This window comes from Myotis davidii, unplaced genomic scaffold, assembly GCF_000327345.1.
Source record: "Myotis davidii unplaced genomic scaffold, ASM32734v1 scaffold22, whole genome shotgun sequence".
Classification (NCBI taxonomy): domain Eukaryota; kingdom Metazoa; phylum Chordata; class Mammalia; order Chiroptera; family Vespertilionidae; genus Myotis; species Myotis davidii.
The window spans coordinates 210,565-218,664 of record NW_006294067.1 but is presented as its reverse complement, the minus strand read 5'-3'; positions in this window follow the sequence as shown (position 1 = coordinate 218,664).

Here is an 8,100-nt window from a genome sequence, read left to right as displayed (position 1 = left end):
AAGACTGGGAAAGAGAAAAGGTTGAAAAGCAAATTAAAATCAAGTAAAAGAAAATTTGAAAGCACACAAATTTCATGTTAAAGAGGAAAAACAAAGTAAACAATTAGAAACTTGAATTTATTCAAGGTGCAATTAAATGCATAAAATATAGGATGTTTCAATAAATTTTAAAAGGCATATTTACTAAAATGCTTATTACATTATGAAAAATAAACAATGTAGCCATAAAAACACAATCTATAATAATAAAAGCACAGTATGCTAATTAGACTGGACAGCTGAACGACCTTCCAGACAACCTTCTGGACAACCTTCCGGATGAAGCCAGGGCTGTGAGGGCCAAGGCAAGCCGCCGCGGCTGCGAGGACCAAACCCCTTGCATGAATTTTGTGCATCAGGCCTCTAGTCAGTGTATAAAAACAGATTAACTACAAACCGTGGAAATGAGAATATAGCCACAGATTTTTTTTAGAAAATCAATAAAGGGAATAATTTCTAGATCTAACATTAAAGAGGGTGGTAATATACTGGAAAGTCACATTTAAGTCCACCCAGATTTTAATACAAACAGACAAAGGAATACACTTTTGAAAGTGTAGTTTAGAGACACAAATAATAGACTGAGAGGCTAAACTTAGATATTATAAAGTTTCTAAAGCAAAAGAATGAATAAAATAGTAAAGAAACATTATTTGAAGAGATTTATCCAAAAATATTCCAAAATTAAAAATAGACATAAGTCCTTAACTTGCAAAAAACAATTCCACTTAATGAGTGCAATAAAAATGATGAAAGTACCCTCAAGCAAAATGAAGAATTTTTCATAACTAAAGAGGACATAAATTTTTTAATAAAAATATATACTAGGGGAATAAAATCTATAATAATAAAAGCATAATATGCTAATTAGACCAGACATCCTTCCGGATGAAGCCGGGCTGCGAGGAAAGCTGGGTCCCAGGTGCCAGAGAAGCCAGTGCCAGCAGCCAGGGGAAGGAAGGCCTACTCTTGCACAAATTTCATGCATTGGGCCTCTAGTAGGATAAATAAAAAATAAATTCTCAATGAATGTAAATTCTTTTATATGTTTTTTTATTGAATTTTTTGGGGTGTCATTGGTTAATAAAATTATATAGGTTTCAGGTGTACAATTCTATATACATTATCTGTATATTGTATTGTGTGTTCACCACCTCAAGTGCCCTCCATCACCATTTATCCTCCCTATCTCTTTGACTATTGTCTTTCTTCCATTCTCTAAACTTCACTGTGTCTACACTTTATGGAATACCTATTCAAACAATGATGCAGTCAGTCAACCTATCTTATGTCTCTTAATTAATTACCCTTTCAGATATTTTTCTCTTTTGCTGTCTTCACACTGTTCTAGACATTTCACAACTATATTCTAATTGTACAGTTATTCTATGACTGATACCACGTTGAAATTTATCCTATCTGCTTCGTTATTTTTTTAAATTTAATTACTTTATTTTTGCTTTCCAAAATTTTTAAGTGGATTCTTTTTACATCCATTGTTTTGTTTGCTCCATTATATTCCTTTATTATTTCATGAGGTTTATGATATTTAGTAGGAGCTATAATTTCATTTGACTCTTAAACAGTCTTTGTTCAACTATTTTATATAATTTACTTTCTCCAGGATTAAGAGGAAATAGTAGCCCGGCCTTCATGGCTCAGTGGTTGAGCACCAACCTATGAACCAAGAGGTCACGGTTCGATTCCTGGTCAGGTCACCTACCCAGGGTTTCAAGGTTGATCCCCAGTGTGGGGCGTGCAGGAAGGAGCTAATCAATCATTCTCTCTCTCTCTCCCTCTCCCTTCCACTCTGAAATCAATGAAAATATAACTTTTTAAAAATTTTGCAAAAAAAAGAGGAAATAGTAAAAGTTATCAAAGGTAAAATACAATTATATTTACAGGAACAATTCAACTGAAAGTGACTTCTCAACAGCAGGACACAGTCTGAAGACAACTAGTACTATCATTAATGTGCTAAGAGGAGCAAAATGCTGTTCTAAATTGTTATGTTGTCGAGAATAATCCTGAATGAACTAGGGCAAAGTACAGCATTATTAAATATGCAAATAAGAAGGTACTGAGGACCTAAAGATCCTCAGTCTACTAATAAAGTATATTCTTCAATAAGAATAAAAATGAACCCACAGGTAAGTCAATATATGAAAACAATATAGAAACATAGTTTGAAAATTATTTGGCAAATTTTATACATATAGGCTATAAAATATTTACTATGGTATTTTAAAAGGATAAAATTAAGCCTTTTGAAAATAATAAGTAAATAGAGGGAGGGATGTTTGAGCAGTAAAAAGTGTAAGATTCTCTTTTTAAGTATTTTTTAATATGTTTTTATTATTTTAGAGAGACAGAAAGGAAGAGGGAGAGAGAGAAACATCGATTCATTGCTTACCACATGCACCCCAACCAGGAATCAAACCTGCAAACCTCGGCATGTGCTCTGACCACGAATATCTCTCTCTCTCTCTCTCTCTCTCTCTCTCTCTCTCTCTCTCTCACACACACACACACACACACACACACACACACACACACACACACACACGTTAAAGGTGAAATTTAAAAAAAAAAAAACATGTGAGTGACAATGGTAGCCACATAATTCCATTCTAGGATCTGACACAGAGTCTCCCTGGGGTCAGACCAACCATCCTGGGCAGTAAGCCTGGAATACTGAATCAGGAAAAGCTAATCTGACTCCCCTACCAGCTTCACTGAAACAAGATAAATTCAATGGAATTTTTATCACATCCCTATAGGATTGCTTCCTGCCATGCCTTAACTCCTCCATAGTGGGCAACAAAGAAAAGAAGCCCCTTCCTGGCTGGAGGATATTTCTAGGAGGTGGGAGAAAATGGTTCTTAGCATAGAAAGAAAAGAAAGAGAAAACTGTGTAACACCTCTGGCTTCACCTTCAATTACAAAAGGGGGCAACAGTATTCGGTGGCTTTTGTACCCATCTCGAGCTGATACCATGACACAGGGGCTTCTAGTGGAAGCGCCCCCCTCCCCCTCATAAATGTGACCAGAGAGGGGTTCTGACTAGGAGGAGTGAGAAGCCTGTTGACAGCCTGGGTGTCAAATGTTACTCTGAGCCCCCAGCACAGTGCAAGGAAAGGGTCTTCGGAAAGGCTCATCTTCTTCCTAAACCTGAGGATTTCTGCTAGCCTTATGTCCTGCTCTTCTGTAAATCATTAAGCAGCTCACATACAATAATTTGCACAAAAGAGGATACTCTTTCTGGTATTTCCCTCGAACTGGGTTTGAGAGTACAGGAAAACTCACAGAGCTGGAGCTGAAGCGCCTACTGCCTGAAGCCAGTCCAGTGTCTGACGAATCCCAGACTCCCTTTCTGTCCTGAACATGAGAACAGGAGGCAAGGGCGCATCACCTAAAGCCAACCCATTCCCCACACGTATACCTGTGGAGTCCAGGGAACAAATTACAAAGCTTCCCACCACTCCAGGTCTTCCCAGAGTAGGACAAACCTGCCCCTCTGCTCTTGACTTACAGACTTATAGCTCTGTTATCTGAGTCTGAATGAGTGTGTATGTGAATGAGTGTGAATGACTGTGTGTGTGTGTATGAGTGTGAGTGTGTGTGTATGAGTGTGTGTGTGTGTATGAGTGTGAGTGTGTGTGTGTGTGTGGGAGGGGTGGTGTTTATGCAGAAAAGCGAGAGAACTCAGGAAAAATGGCAGGTTACCCGACTCAGAAGGATCTTGTCATGAAAATGTAACAGGCTTAAGTAGTATCTTATGGTGATGTCACAGTACAATCACCGCGTATTTGGACTTCTGAGTAGTTGATCTTGAGGCTGTGCCTGCCTCCACACCCCCGTGAGAATGGTTTAAAAGTTTCATGATGCGATGTGTGTGTCCCCCATGGAGCTTGTTAAAGCAAGTACCTCAAAGGACTGTGTCCTCCCTAGGCAGTAAACAGTCTTTGTCTGCTGAAAAGTGTTATTGTGATATAAATTCTCAAAATTTTCTATTGCAAGTATTTATTTTTACTTGGAAACTCATAGAGATTGAAGCTTATTCTCTTATAATTGGGGCCTTTTAAATGTTTCAAGGACGCCGAGTTTGCTGTATTAAGATCTGAAGTCAGTGGGCACTGCTGTTTCACATTGATGTGCAGTAGTAAACATTTACCTGGAATACTGCATTTTGGGAAGAGGCCTGTCATGAGATATTAATTTATGTGCTATCAGCATGTAAAATGTTTTAAAACCTTTGGGGCTGCTGAGGTCCTATTTAAAGTGTTTGTTCAAGAGAAATGCACAAAACCTTAATAATCTTTATCTAAGTATAACATAGAAGTCAACAGCAGAAGTCCCAGATATAACACAAGTAATGGAAGTTACAAAAAAGGGCTTCAAATAAGTATGATTTATGTCAAGAAAGGGAAACAGATATAAAGAATGAAAAAATGTATATTTCAATGAAGTATTACAAAACATCAAATTATTCATTCTGAAATAGCAAGATATAATATATTATATTAAGAAAAGATCAGATAAATATAACAGATGGCCCCCAAGAGAGAGCAATACCAATGAACTTGATTGAAGATTAATAGAAAACTATCAAAAAAAGGCATAAAATGAAACATGGAGTTGAGTCAGAACGATATCTTGGAAAGTGCTAAAAAATATTCTAACATATACTCAAGAAGAAAAACAAAATGGGGACAAAGCAAATTTTGACAAAATTATTTCTGAAAATTTCCCAATTATGATGAAGGATACGCTCCCATAAAGAGAAATCTCAGCAAATCGCAAGTAGGATAAGTTGGTATAAAATAATACTTGATCATATTATAGTGACATTTCTGAAAACCAAAAATAAATATTTTTTAAACTCAGAGAAAAAAATTTATTACCCATTACCAACAAAGAGTCATTCCTTTAGCTGGAAAAAGATACATCCTTAGTATCTTGCAGTGTAGGCCTGCTGGCAAGGAAGATTCAGATTTGGTTTGGTTGGTTGGTTGGTTGGTTTGCTTACTTGTTTTATTTTTTTTATTTTTGTTTCTGTCTGGGAACATGTACATTTCATCTTAATTTTAGAAGCATATTTCTCTGTATATAAAATTCTTGATTGAGTTATTTTTTCAACACTTTACAGATATTACTCATTATCCTCTGACCTCCATAATTCCAACAGAGACGTCGTCATTTTTATTATTACTATATTAGAGGCCCGGTGCACGAAATTCATGCACTGGAGGCAAGGGAAGGGGGGGTCCCCTCAGCCTCACTGTCTGGGATTCCTCGCTCCTTACCACCCACTGCAGTGGAGGCAGGAGAAGCTCCCGCCACCACCACTGTGCTCGCCAGGCGTGATCCCTGGCTTCTGGTTGAGCGGTGCTCCCTCTGTGGGAGAACACTGACCACCAGGGGGCAGCTCCTGCATTGAGTGTCTGACCCCTAGTGGTCAGTGTGCATCATAGCAACCAGTTGTTTGGTCAATTTGCATATTAGGGTTTTATTATATAGGATTTCTTATGGTCCTAGAGGGAGGACCCAGGTTCACAAAGGTATCTTTATTCTATGCCCTTCCTTACATATGGGAAGGCCTTGTCTCATATGCCCTTTTCAGTCATTTCAACCTAGGACCTTAGAGACTGAAATGACTTTAAGCCAGGTGCTGGCTTCCAATCTCACCATGCAGTTACTGATGCTGCCTCATTTTTGTTTTGTACTTTGAGAGTTTCATTTACTCTCTTGCAAACCTAGTTAGCATTTAAAAGTTATGGTTTTTAGAATATTTTATCCAGTATTTTTAGGTGCTTTGTCATAACATGGTTTTCAGGATAGCTTCTCTGCTGTATTGCCTATTGTTTCTATTCTAAAAATCCTAAAAACTAACCTATCTAGAGAGGGAGTCAAATAATTGCTATTTCCCTTTGCAAATAGTACTTGATGCCCATAGAGCAACAATGTCCATGAAGATTTTTTCTTGTCTCTACATACTCAGATCTATAAACCTCAATTTAATTATTGCATAGATTTTCTACTTTTCAAACTATAATCTTCAAAAATTATATATTTCTGTATTTTATGTGTATACTTATTATATAGAAAATTCATCACAGATGAATTTGAAAATTCAGATAAACAAATAGAAGAAAAATCTTTTCATAATTATCACTGTGAGTTTTCTCCCAACGATTGGATGACATATGGCATTAGTAATCTTCCTTTTTTCACTTAATATAAATTGTAAATATATTTCAAGTCAATAAATATACAACAAAAAATAAAGACAACAAAACCTGACTTTTGATATTCTTTAATATGCATGTTCCATATAAATATGAATTTTACCTATCTCCTAATATTGGAACTCTAAGGTGTTTTCCATCTTTACAAACAAACTAACCTATCTAGAGAGGGAGTCAAATTATTGCTACTACAAACAAACACTACAGTGAGGAATCTTTCATAGTTATTTCCTTAGATGAATTATTTACATTGCAATTACTGGATCAAAACTAACTTGTGGTGCTCATGTCCTTGCTATTATGTACCAGATTGTCCTGTGCAAGATAAGAGGCTCCAGGCCCTCATCAGCACTGCATGCCATTACCCATTTTCTCAAAGCTTTGCCACAAAAAGATAATAAAATTGAAAACATCAATATTAATTGCAGATAATTGTGTCTTTTTTTTTACTTTAATCCTTATTTCTAATGATATTTGTCCTGATAATTTGAGAAGCCATTTTTAAAGTGTTCTGCAAATGCTTTAAAAAAAAAAAAAACTTAAATTTTATGTACTAATCAGTTTGGTCTTTTTTTTTTCTTTAAAGTCTTAAAATACTTTGGGGGAAAAACTTAGTTGTTAAAAAACTTCATGTAGAGGAGACATCCAGTTAAAAACTGGAGATTTAATAAGGAATACTGAAATGTTAGTTGGACAAGCAGTTTTCTTTCTAAGAAAGTTAGTTCTCTTTTCTTATTTACCATTGTGAATACATTATCATGTGGTCTTACAGAGAGAGCTTATTTGCTGCTAGAGATGATGCTGATTTTCTGTTTTTTAAGGCATATCTATTCATGTTAACATGTAAGAATATTCACAGAGCACTATTAAGTGAAAAACTTAAGATGCATAACTGTATGCCAACTACAGTAGCCAATCTTTCAGATGACCCCCCATTCACACCTTTGTGTGATTCCCTTCTCTTGACTTTCTCTGTGTTTTTGCAACTGATTTAAAAAATGAACATAAATTCCTCTAAAAAATTCTAAAGTTTATAAATTAATTAATATAACTTATAATGAGTCATTTTAATGTCATAGTTAAATAGCCAAGTACATTGTATTAAACAAAAAACTGACCAACTTGAGGCAAATTTCTTCAGTCATTCCAAATTCTGCTTTTGACAGCTAAAATATAATTTTTGAACCCATACCAATATAGAAATCATACAATTCAGGCCTTGTGTGAAAGCACCTCACTTCATGTCACTTCCCATGCCTCTTGCTTCCTGATCCAAGGCTTTCCTTCTGCCCCTGGGGAAAGTCACCCTGGATTACTTAGTGGCCATGATGTACATGCAACTTGTACTGCGACATAAATAACACCCCATGGAGTGAAACATTCCTTTTTCCAATGGGAGGTCAGAGTGAGCCATTACCTTCTTCACTTTATCTCTTCCTGATGTAACTGTCTTAAGATACATGCTGCTAGCTTGGCTGGCGTGACTCAGTGGTTGAGCGTTGACCCATGAACCAGGAGGTCACAGTCTGATTCCCAGTCCGGGTACATGCCTGGGTTGCAGGCTCGATCCCCAGTGTGGGGCATGCAGGAGGCAGCTAATCAATGATTCTTTCCCATCATTGATATTTCTATCTTTCTCTCCCTCTTCCTTCCTCTCTGAAATCAATAAAAAGATATTTTAAAAAAAAGTTACAGTGACAGAAGTGAGCCAAGGTGGGCTGCTTTAAAAAAAAGATGCATGCTGCTGAAGGCCTCTCATCAGATCATCCCATGAGGTGGAACAGTTAGTTGTTTCTAATACCACACAGAAACC